Source organism: Columba livia, unplaced genomic scaffold (genome assembly GCF_036013475.1).
Source record: "Columba livia isolate bColLiv1 breed racing homer unplaced genomic scaffold, bColLiv1.pat.W.v2 Scaffold_306, whole genome shotgun sequence".
NCBI classification, from domain to species: Eukaryota; Metazoa; Chordata; class Aves; order Columbiformes; family Columbidae; genus Columba; species Columba livia.
The window spans coordinates 106663-118246 of record NW_027043343.1 but is presented as its reverse complement, the minus strand read 5'-3'; the positions used below and the strand labels follow the sequence as shown (position 1 = coordinate 118246).

The 11584-nt window shown below is 61.4% G+C and overlaps 2 long non-coding RNA genes across 2 annotated transcripts; both read right to left on the bottom strand.

The window, feature by feature from the left end:
- Nucleotides 1-606: 606 nt before the first annotated feature.
- Nucleotides 607-2188, bottom strand: LOC135578073 (uncharacterized). The gene is made up of 5 exons (XR_010469441.1): nucleotides 1946-2188; nucleotides 1817-1868; nucleotides 1401-1725; nucleotides 1239-1316; nucleotides 607-1149 (listed from the first exon to the last, which is right to left on the bottom strand). It is a non-coding gene; the product is annotated as an uncharacterized LOC135578073 (long non-coding RNA).
- Nucleotides 2189-5823: 3635 nt separating this feature from the next.
- Nucleotides 5824-7184, bottom strand: LOC135578074 (uncharacterized). Its single transcript, XR_010469442.1, has 3 exons — nucleotides 6466-7184; nucleotides 6337-6388; nucleotides 5824-6245 (listed from the first exon to the last, which is right to left on the bottom strand). It is a non-coding gene; the product is annotated as an uncharacterized LOC135578074 (long non-coding RNA).
- Between the last annotated feature and the right edge of the window lie 4400 nt (nucleotides 7185-11584).

Here is an 11584-nt window from a genome sequence, read left to right as displayed (position 1 = left end):
CTCCTCCGTCGCTCGTTCGTGCCGAGTTGTCCCTCTGCATCTGAAACCAAGGTATTCAACAAGTTACCCAGGAGCTCATCAACAGCTTGACCGTTCCACAGGTCTGCTTTCTATTCAGGAATCCCACAAGAAGGTCTAATTGAGTCCTAAAAACCACTCGGGAACGGACTGTCTGCTCCCCTGCCCACGGCTACTCCGTCCCAGATGACCGCACAACCTCTGCCTACGCAGGATAACGTGTCCACAGATCAATCGTGGACTCCTAAACTCAGTCCGCCCGCTCCTGACTCTACACCTCCGGGCAGAGCAGCTCCGAGCCAAACGCGCACGTGCTTAGACAGATGCTCCACGCAACATTATAGACGACCCGACAGCAATAACACCAAAAATGCTCCTCAACAAAAATGACTCCGAACCAGAGACGGCAAAGATAAAAATAACCTGCGGGGAGGCAGTGGTGAGGCGAGGAGCCTCTACTGCAACCCCAGAAAAACGAGAGCCGAACGTCACGGCCCCTTATGAGACGGCAGCACTGGCGCAAACACGCAGAGACGGCGCAAATACGAGAAGGTACTACAAGACCTAAAACCTTCAAGATGTTGGGAAGAAGTGCCAGTCCCTTAGACTGGATGGGTAGAGAGCACGGCTGCCGGCACAGCCCAGGACAACGCCGCAAACACCCCTGACCAGAAGCGGCCGAAAGGCAAGAACCCGCCACGCTTTCGGCTGCCGACACCAGAAAACCGGCGTCCAATCGGCACCGGCGTTCCAGATCCCGGGGTGGCACCCGAGAGGCCTTCCGTGCCCCTCGAACGCAACGAGACCCCAGGATCGGGTGACGGGCGCAAGGCAGGCTTCCCGAACTACACCACAACGCAGACGCAGGCTGGAGCTGCCCTGCCCGGCACACGCTGGCATCGCACGGTAAAGGTCCCCGGGCCCTTGACCCGCGCCAAGGGCGCGGTTCCTGGACGGCCCTTGCCCTTAGCAGAGCTAAACCCCCCGGCCCTGCCATTCCCGGCCCCTTCCCAGCCCTCGCGCCTCCACTTAGCTTTCAGAGGGCCGAGGGACCGAACCCATCTTCGGCAGAGGAAAACGCCACGTGCGCCAACGGCCGTCTTCCCGCGTCGCCGGGTTCCTCTTCAGCGCCTGCAGGAGCACGAGAAAGCACGCGCTCGCTAAGCCACGCCGGCACACGGCGCCGCGGGGCAAACGCCGAGTCCGTCCGCGACACCCACCTCCTGCTGAGCTCCAGGGCGGTCCGGTCGGCGTGTCCTGCCGCTGGCGCGGTCACAAACCCTCAGCGCTGGTGACGCCTACGACGGCAAGAAGCAAAAGAACTGTAGCGCCTGGAACGAGTCCCCGGCCCCACGCTCCTCGTCGCCCCTAGCCCGGCTCACCGCAAATGCTCCTCCCGGTCCAGAGGGCCCACAAAGCGCCTGCAAAGCGAGAAGGAAAAGATGAAGCGAGAGACCGGGCAATACCGGGCTCCTCAACGCCCACCGCCGCCTCACCTTCTCGGCTGCCGGCCGGCGTGCGGCTTCGCCCCTGCCGGCCCGTCTGCGGCACCCGCAAAACCAGAGGCACGCGCTCGGACGCCGCCCGAAAACACAGCCTGCCCGCAGACGGTCCCAGCTCGCCCTCCCTTACCTGGGCCGCTCGCCCACCCGGCCGCCCTTGCTTTTGACTGCCACGCCGCGGACCGCCGAGACGCTCAGCTGCCGCCTGTAAAACACCACCAAAGGACGCTCGGACCCGCGCCAGCAACACGGGACCTGAAACGAGCTGCCGCTTCGGCCCAGCACTCCGTGCTCACCTGGCCCGAGGAGCTGAGCTGCCGACAGCCCGCTTTCCTCTTCGCTTCGCACCTAGGAAACAGAGAAACGACCGAGCTTAGCTAGAGCCACACGGCACAGCTCCCCTCTGGCACCACCCACCGACCCACCTGCTTACGGCGCACAGCTCGCCTCCTCTGTCGCTCTTCCGGGCCAAGTTGTCCCTCTGCTCCTGAAATCAGGTGATTCAGCGAGTCACCCAGCAGCCCATCGACAGCCTGACCAGCCCACAGGTCTGCTTTCTGTGGCGCAAGAACGTCCCAAGCTCTCGTGGAGGCTCTCAAACGCCTGCGCGGGGACCCTCCGCTCCCCTGCCCACGGCTACTCCATCCCAGATGACCGCACCGCCTCTGCCCACGCAATTCAACGCGTCAGCAGGTTAACCGGGGACCGCCAGAGCTCCGTCCACCCTCCCCTGCCTCTACGCGTCCGGGCAGAGCAGCTCCGAGCCAAACGCGCACCCGGGCCGACAGACGCTCCGCAGAACCTTATAGACCACGCCACTGCCACAGCGCCAAAAACGCTCCACGACGAACACGACGCTCCGAGACCAGAAGGGCATCGATCCCAATAATCTACGGGGAGGAGAGGAGCCTCTCCTGCATCCTCAAACGGAAAAGGAGCCCGACGTCACGGCTCCTGACGAGACGGCGGCAGCGCCACAACCGAGCAGAGACGTCGCAACCAAACGAGAAGCTGATGAAAAACCTAAGAACTTCTTCCCAGCATCTTGAAGTTCCAGTCCCTGAGACTGGATGGCTAGAGAGCACGGCTGCCGGCACAGCCCAGGACAACGCCACAATCAGCCCTGACCAGAAATGGCCCAAAGGCAAGAACCCGCCACGCTTTCGGCTGCCGACACCAGAAAACCAGCGCCCGATCGGCGCTACGCCGATCGGCACCGGCGTTCCAGATGTCAGGATGGCACCCGAGAGGCCTTTCCTGCCCCTGGAAAGCAACGAGACCCCAGGATCGTCACACAGGCGCAAGGCAGGCTTCCCGAACTACACAGCGACGCAGACGTTGGCTGGAGCTGCCCTGCCCAGCGCACGCTGGCATCGCGCTGTGAAATTCCCTGGACCCTTCACCTGCCCAAGGGAGACTGTTCCGGATAACCCTTGCCCCGAACGGAACTTAACCCCCCTCCCCGCAGTTTTCAGCCCCTTCCCAGGCCCCCAGCCTCCACTTAGCTTTCAGAGGACCAAGAAACTGAATCCGTCTTCAACAGAAGAAAACGCCACGTGCGCTGACAGGGATATTCCAGCATCACCGGGTTCCTCCTCAACATCTACAGCAACACAAGAAAACACACGCTCGCTAAGCAGAGCGAGCGCACAGTATAAAGGCACGAGGCACATCTTCCCTTTGACACCACGCACCGCCCCACCTGCTTACTGGACGGCCCTTGCCCTTAGCGGAGCTAAACCCCCCGTCCCTGCGACTCCCGGCCCCTCCCCAGCCCCCGTGCCTCCACTTAGCTTTCAGAGGGCCGAGGGACCGAACCCATCTTCGGCAGAGGAAAACGCCACGCGCGCTAACGGGGATCTTCCTGCGTCGCCGGGTTCCTCTTCAACATCTACAGGAACACGAGAAAGCACACGCTCGCTAAGCCTTGCCTGCACACGGTGCCATGGGGTAGACTCCGACCCCTTCCGCGACACCCGCCTCCCGCTTAGTTCCACGGCGTTCCGTGCCGCGGGCGCGGTCACAAACCCTCATCGCTGGTGACGCCTCAGACGGCGAGAAGCAAAAGAACTGTAGCTCTTTGAACGAATCGCTGGCCCCACGCTCCTGCTCGCCCCTACCACGGCTCCGTGCTCACCTTGCCAGAGGAGCTGTGCTGCCGATACCCAGCGTTCCACTTTGCTTCACGCCTAGAAAAGAGAGAAACGACCAAACTCAGCTAGAGCCACACGGCACAGCTTCCTGCTCCCACCACGCACAGACCCGCTTGCTTACGGCGCTCGGCTCGCCTCCTCCGTCGCTCGTTCGTGCCGAGTTGTCCCTCTGCATCTGAAATCAAGGTATTCAACAAGTTACCCAGGAGCTCATCAACAGCTTGACCGTTCCACAGGTCTGCTTTCTATTCAGGAATCCCACAACAAGGTCTGATTGAGTCCCAAAGACCACTGGGGAACGGACTGTCTGCCCCCCTGCCCACGGCTACTCCGTCCCAGATGACCGCACAACCTCTGCCTACGCAGGATAACGTGTCCACAGATCAATCGTGGACTCCTAAACTCAGTCCGCCCGCTCCTGACTCTACACCTCCGGGCAGAGCAGCTCCGAGCCAAACGCGCACGTGCTTAGACAGATGCTCCACGCAACATTATAGACGACCCGACAGCAATAACACCAAAAATGCTCCGCAACAAAAATGACTCCGAACCAGAGACGGCAACGATAAAAATAACCTGCGGGGAGGCAGTGGTGAGGCGAGGAGCCTCTACTGCAACCCCAGAAAAATGAGAGCCGAACGTCACGGCCCCTTATGAGACGGCGGCGCTGGCGCAAAACACACGCAGAGGCGGCGGCGCTGGCGCAAAACACACGCAGAGGCGGCGGCGCTGGCGCAAAACACACGCAGAGGCGGCGGCGCTGGCGCAAAACACACGCAGAGACGGCGGCGCTGGCGCAAAACACACGCAGAGACGGCGGCGCTGGCGCAAAACACACGCAGAGACGGCGGCGCTGGCGCAAAACACACGCAGAGACGGCGGCGCTGGCGCAAAACACACGCAGAGACGGCGGCGCTGGCGCAAAACACACGCAGAGACGGCGGCGCTGGCGCAAAACACACGCAGAGACGGCGGCGCTGGCGCAAAACACACGCAGAGACGGCGGCGCTGGCGCAAAACACACGCAGAGACGGCGGCGCTGGCGCAAAACACACGCAGAGACGGCGGCGCTGGCGCAAAACACACGCAGAGACGGCGGCGCTGGCGCAAAACACACGCAGAGACGGCGGCACTGGCGCAAAACACACGCAGAGACGGCGGCACTGGCGCAAAACACACGCAGAGACGGCGGCACTGGCGCAAAACACACGCAGAGACGGCAGCACTGGCGCAAAACACACGCAGAGACGGCGGCACTGGCGCAAAACACACGCAGAGACGGCGGCACTGGCGCAAAACACACGCAGAGACGGCGGCACTGGCGCAAACACACAGAGACGGCGGCACTGGCGCAAAACACACACAGAGACGGCGGCACTGGCGCAAACACACAGAGACGGCGGAAACATGAGAAGCTGCTACGAGACCTAAAACCTTCAAGATGCTGGGAAGAAGTGCCAGTCCCGTAGACTGGACGGGTAGAGAGCACGGCTGCCGGCACAGCCCAGGACAACGCCGCAAACACCCCTGAACAGAAGCGGCCGAAAGGCAAGAACCCGCCACGCTTTTGGCTGCCGACACCAGAAAACCGGCGCCCAATCGGCACCGGTGTTCCACATCCCGGGGTGGCACCCGAGAGGCCTTCCGTGCCCCTCGAACGCAACGAGACCCCAGGATCGGCTGACGGGCGCAAGGCAGGCTTCCCGAACTACACCACAACGCAGACGCTGGCTGGAGCTGCCCTGCCCGGCACACGCTGGCATCGCACGGTAATGGTCCCCGGGCCCTTGACCCGCGCCAAGGGCGCGGTTCCTGGACGGCCCTTGCCCTTAGCAGAGCTAAACCCCCCGGCCCTGCCATTCCCGGCCCCTTCCCAGCCCTCGCGCCTCCACTTAGCTTTCAGAGGGCCGAGGGACCGAACCCATCTTCGGCAGAGGAAAACGCCACGTGCGCCAACGGCCGTCTTCCCGCGTCGCCGGGTTCCTCTTCAGCGCCTGCAGGAGCACGAGAAAGCACGCGCTCGCTAAGCCACGCCGGCACACGGCGCCGCAGGGCAAACGCCGACCCCGTCCGCGACACCCACCTCCTGCTGAGCTCCAGGGCGGTCCGGTCGGCGTGTCCTGCCGCTGGCGCGGTCACAAACCCTCAGCGCTGGTGACGCCTACGACGGCGAGAAGCAAAAAAAAACCGTGGCGCCGGGAACGAGTCCCCGGCCCCACGCTCCTCCTCGCCCCTAGCCCGGCTCACCGCAAATGCTCCTCCCGGTCCAGAGGGCCCACAAAGCGCCTGCAAAGCGAGAAGGAAAAGATGAAGTGAGAGACCGGGCAATACCGGGCTCCTCAACGCCCACCGCCGCCTCACCTTCTCGGCTGCCGGCCGGCGTGCGGCTTCGCCCCTGCCGGCTCGTCTGCGGCACCCGCAAAACCAGAGGCACGCGCTCGGACGCCGCCCGAAAACACAGCCTGCCCGCAGACGGTCCCAGCTCGCCCTCCCTTACCTGGGCCGCTCGCCCACCCGGCCGCCCTTGCTTTTGACTGCCACGCCGCAGACCGCCGAGACGCTCAGCTGCCGCCTGTAAAACACCACCAAAGGACGCTCGGACCCGCGCCAGCAACACGGGACCTGAAACGAGCTGCCGCTTCGGCCCAGCACTCCGTGCTCACCTGGCCCGAGGAGCTGCGCTGCCGACAGCCCGCTTTCCTCTTCGCTTCGCACCTAGGAAACAGAGAAACGACCGAGCTTAGCTAGAGCCACACGGCACAGCTCCCCTCTGGCACCACCCACCGACCCACCTGCTTACGGCGCACAGCTCGCCTCCTCCGGCGCTCTTCCGGGCCAAGTTGTCCCTCTGCTCCTGAAATCAGGTGATTCTGCAAGTCACCCAGCAGCCCATCGACAGCCTGACCAGCCCACAGGTCTGCTTTCTGTGGCGCAAGAACGTCCCAAGCTCTCGTGGAGGCTCTCAAACGCCTGCGCGGGGACCCTCCGCTCCCCTGCCCACGGCTACTCCATCCCAGATGACCGCGCCGCCTCTGCCCACGCAATTCAACGCGTCAGCAGGTTAACCGGGGACCGCCAGAGCTCCGTCCACCCTCCCCTGCCTCTACGCGTCCGGGCAGAGCAGCTCCGAGCCAATCGCGCACCCGGGCCGACAGACGCTCCGCAGAACCTTATAGACCACGCGACGGCCACAGCGCCAAAAACGCTCCACGACGAACACGACGCTCCGAGACCAGACGGGCATCGATCCCAATAATCTACGGGGAGGAGAGGAGCCTCTCCTGCATCCTCAAACGGAAAAGGAGCCCGACGTCACGGCTCCTGACGAGACGGCGGCAGCGCCACAACCGAGCAGAGACGTCGCAACCAAACGAGAAGCTGATGAAAAACCTAAGAACTTCTTCCCAGCATCTTGAAGTTCCAGTCCCTGAGACTGGATGGCTAGAGCTGCCGGCACAGCCCAGGACAACGCCACAATCAGCCCTGACCAGAAATGGCCCAAAGACAAGAACCCGCCACGCTTTCGGCTGCCGACACCAGAAAACCAGCGCCTGATCGGCACCGGCGTTCCAGATGTCAGGATGGCACCCGAGAGGCCTTTCCTGCCCCTGGAAAGCAACGAGACCACAGGATCGTCACACAGGCGCAAGGCAGGCTTCCCGAACTACACCACAACGCAGACGTTGGCTGGAGCTGCCCTGCCCGGCGCACGGTGGCATCGCGCTGTGAAATTCCCTGGACCCTTCACCTGCCCAAGGGAGACTGTTCCCGGAGAACCCTTGCCCCGAACGGAACTTAACCCCCCTCCCTGCAGTTTTCAGCCCCTTCCCAGGCCCCCAGCCTCCACTTAGCTTTCAGAGGGCCAAGAAACTGAATCCGTCTTCAACAGAAGAAAACGCCACGTGCGCTGACAGGGATATTCCAGCATCACCGGGTTCCTCCTCAGCATCTACAGCAACACAAGAAAACACACGCTCGCTGAGCAGAGCGAGCGCACAGTATAAAGGCACGAGGCACATCTTCCCTTTGACACCACGCACCGCCCCACCTGCTTACTGGACGGCCCTTGCCCTTAGCGGAGCTAAACCCCCCGTCCCTGCGACTCCCGGCCCCTCCCCAGCCCCCATGCCTCCACTTAGCTTTCAGAGGGCCGAGGGACCGAACCCATCTTCGGCAGAGGAAAACGCCACGCGCGCTAACGGGGATCTTCCTGCGTCGCCGGGTTCCTCTTCAACATCTACAGGAACACGAGAAAGCACACGCTCGCTAAGCCTTGCCGGCACACGGTGCCGTGGGGTAGACTCCGACCCCTTCCGCGACACCCGCCTCCCGCTTAGTTCCACGGCGTTCCGTGCCGCGGGCGCGGTCACAAACCCTCATCGCTGGTGACGCCTCAGACGGCGAGAAGCAAAAGAACCGTAGCTCTTTGAACGAAACCCTGGCCCCACGCTCCTGCTCGCCCCTACCACGGCTCCGTGCTCACCTTGCCAGAGGAGCTGCGCTGCCGATACCCAGCTTTCCACTTTGCTTCACTCCTAGAAAAGAGAGAAACGACCAAACTCAGCTAGAGCCACACGGCACAGCTTCCTGCTCCCACCACGCACCGACCCGCTTGCTTACGGCGCTCGGCTCGCCTCCTCCGTCGCTCGTTCGTGCCGAGTTGTCCCTCTGCATCTGAAATCAAGGTATTCAACAAGTTACCCAGGAGCTCATCAACAGCTTGACCGTTCCACAGGTCTGCTTTCTATTCAGGAATCCCACAAGAAGGTCTAATTGAGTCCCAAAAACCACTGGTGAACGGACTGTCCGCTCCCCTGCCCACGGCTACTCCGTCCCAGATGACCGCACAACCTCTGCATCTGAAATCAAGGTATTCAACAAGTTACCCAGGAGCTCATCAACAGCTTGACCATTCCACGGGTCTGCTCTCTATTCAGGAATCCCACAAGAAGGTCTAATTGAGTCCCAAAGACCACTGGGGAACGGACTGTCCGCTCCCCTGCCCACGGCTACTCCGACCCAGATGACCGCACAACCTCTGCCTACGCAGGATAACGTGTCCACAGATCAATCGTGGACTCCTAAACTCAGTCCGCCCGCTCCTGACTCTACACCTCCGGGCAGAGCAGCTCCGAGCCAAACGCGCACGTGCTTAGACAGATGCTCCACGCAACATTATAGACGACCCAACAGCAATAACACCAAAAATGCTCCTCAACAAAAATGACTCCGAACCAGAGACGGCAACAGTAAAAATAACCTGCGGGGAGGCAGTGGTGAGGCGAGGAGCCTCTACTGCAACCCCAGAAAAACGAGAGCCCAACGTCACGGCCCCTTATGAGACGGCGGCACTGGCGCAAACACACACAGAGACGGCGGCACTGGCGCAAAACACACAGAGACGGCGGCACTGGCGCAAAACACACACAGAGACGGCGCAAATACGAGAAGCTGCTACAAGACCTAAAACCTTCAAGATGCTGGGAAGAAGTGCCAGTCCCGTAGACTGGATGGGTAGAGAGCACGGCTGCCGGCACAGCCCAGGACAACGCCGCAAACACCCCTGAACAGAAGCGGCCGAAAGGCAAGAACCCGCCACGCTTTCGGCTGCCGACACCAGAAAACCGGCGCCCAATCGGCGCTACGCCGATCGGCACCGGCGTTCCAGATCCCGGGGTGGCACCCGAGATGCCTTCCGTGCCCCTCGAACGCAACGAGACCCCAGGATCGGCTGACAGGCGCAAGGCAGGCTTCCCGAACTACACCACAACGCAGACGCAGGCTGGAGCTGCCCTGCCCGGCACACGCTGGCATCGCACGGTAAAGGTCCCCGGGCCCTTCACCCGCGCCAAGGGCGCGGTTTCTGGACGGCCCTCACCCTTAGCAGAGCTAAACCCCCCGGCCCTGCCATTCCCGGCCCCTTCCCAGCCCTCGCGCCTCCACTTAGCTTTCAGAGGGCCGAGGGACCGAACCCATCTTCGGCAGAGGAAAACGCCACGTGCGCCAACGGCCGTCTTCCCGCGTCGCCGGGTTCCCCTTCAGCGCCTGCAGGAGCACGAGAAAGCACGCGCTCGCTAAGCCACGCCGGCACACGGCGCCGCGGGGCAAACGCCGAGTCCGTCCGCGACACCCACCTCCTGCTGAGCTCCAGGGCGGTCCGGTCGGCGTGTCCTGCCGCTGGCGCGGTCACAAACCCTCAGCGCTGGTGACGCCTACGACGGCGAGAAGCAAAAGAACTGTAGTCCTTGTTACAAACCAGAAAGTTGCCACTTTCCCTTTCGTCACCCACAATACGAAAACACATACACAATAATGAGCACTCAGATCATGGTTGTCCGTACTAGTTCCCTCGCCATCACTCGCCTTGATGGAGTTCTGGGAGTTACATTTGAACTATCTACCAGGGTCCACCGCACACTGCAAAGGGTCTGTGGACAGCACACTGTTCTGTGGTGATCAGGGAGGCCATGAGCCACCCCGTAGCTTGAAAGACACTCTGCCTTATGGTCCTGCTGCTTCCTTCAGAAATGCTAAAACTCCACCTGCAGATACGAGATGCTCATCCTAACCCCTGGTAGATAACCTGAGCATCCTAGGAGGAGAGATTGTATCAGCAACTTGTTACACACCAATACAAACCAAGAATTAACACCCCATCTCCATTGCAATCAGGAATTTAGGGAAAACACAAAGTACCAGGAATTGATTCAACAAACGAAAAATAGTTACAAACATATTTTCAACTACAGCTGCTATTGAAACTTTTCTGCTCCTGAAGGTCCTACCTCAAGCAGACATCTCCACTTCTCCAAACACATCTGCCCGTGTAGCTTAAACAGCTCAACAGCTGCCGACTGCTAAAGGAGCAGCAGAGAACCAGCACCCAAGCAGCCCAGCAGCAGAATGAGCTCCCCACCTGGGGACTGGGGCTCAAATACCCTGAGCCCCGCCCACCCCTTCCCACAATCCCCTGGGAAAGGGGAGGGGTCAATCACCCCGGCCCCACCCACCACCCTTATCAAATCACCTGGACCCTCACTGGAAGTGACAGCACCTGCACTCCTGTCGGGCTCTGTCAGACACTGTTGGTTTTTGTGAAGCCCTGTGAGTCCTCTTGGGTCTGTCAGGCTGTGTCAGGCTTTGATGGGCTCTGTACGGCCCTGTGAGACCTCTTGGGTCTGTCAGGCTGTGTCAGGCTTTGATGGGCTCTGTAGGGCCCTGTCGAGACCTGTTGGGTCTGTCAGGCTCTGTCAGGCTTTGATGGGCTCTGTAGGGCTCTGTCGAGACCTCTTGGGTCTGTCAGGCTGTGTCAGGCTTTGATGGGCTCTGTAGGGCCCTGTCGAGACCTGTTGGGTCTGTCAGGCTGTGTCAGGCTTTGATGGGCTCTGTAGGGCCCTGTCGAGACCTCTTGGGTCTGTCAGGCTGTGTCAGGCTTTGATGGGCTCTGTAGGGCCCTGTCGAGACCTGTTGGGTCTGTCAGGCTCTGTCAGGCTTTGATGGGCTCTGTAGGGCCCTGTCGAGACCTCTTGGGTCTGTCAGGCTGTGTCAGGCTTTGATGGGCTCTGTAGGGCCCTGTCGAGACCTGTTGGGTCTGTCAGGCTCTGTCAGGCTTTGATGGGCTCTGTAGGGCCCTGTGAGACCTCTTGGGTCTGTCAGGCTGTGTCAGGCTTTGATGGGCTCTGTAGGGCCCTGTGAGACCTCTTGGGTCTGTCAGGCTGTGTCAGGCTTTGATGGGCTCTGTAGGGCCCTGTGAGACCTCTTGGGTCTGTCAGGCTGTGTCAGGCTTTGATGGGCTCTGTAGGGCTCTGTCGAGACCTCTTGGGTCTGTCAGGCTGTGTCAGGCTTTGATGGGCTCTGTAGGGCCCTGTCGAGACCTCTTGGGTCTGTCAGGCTCTGTCAGGCTTTGATGGG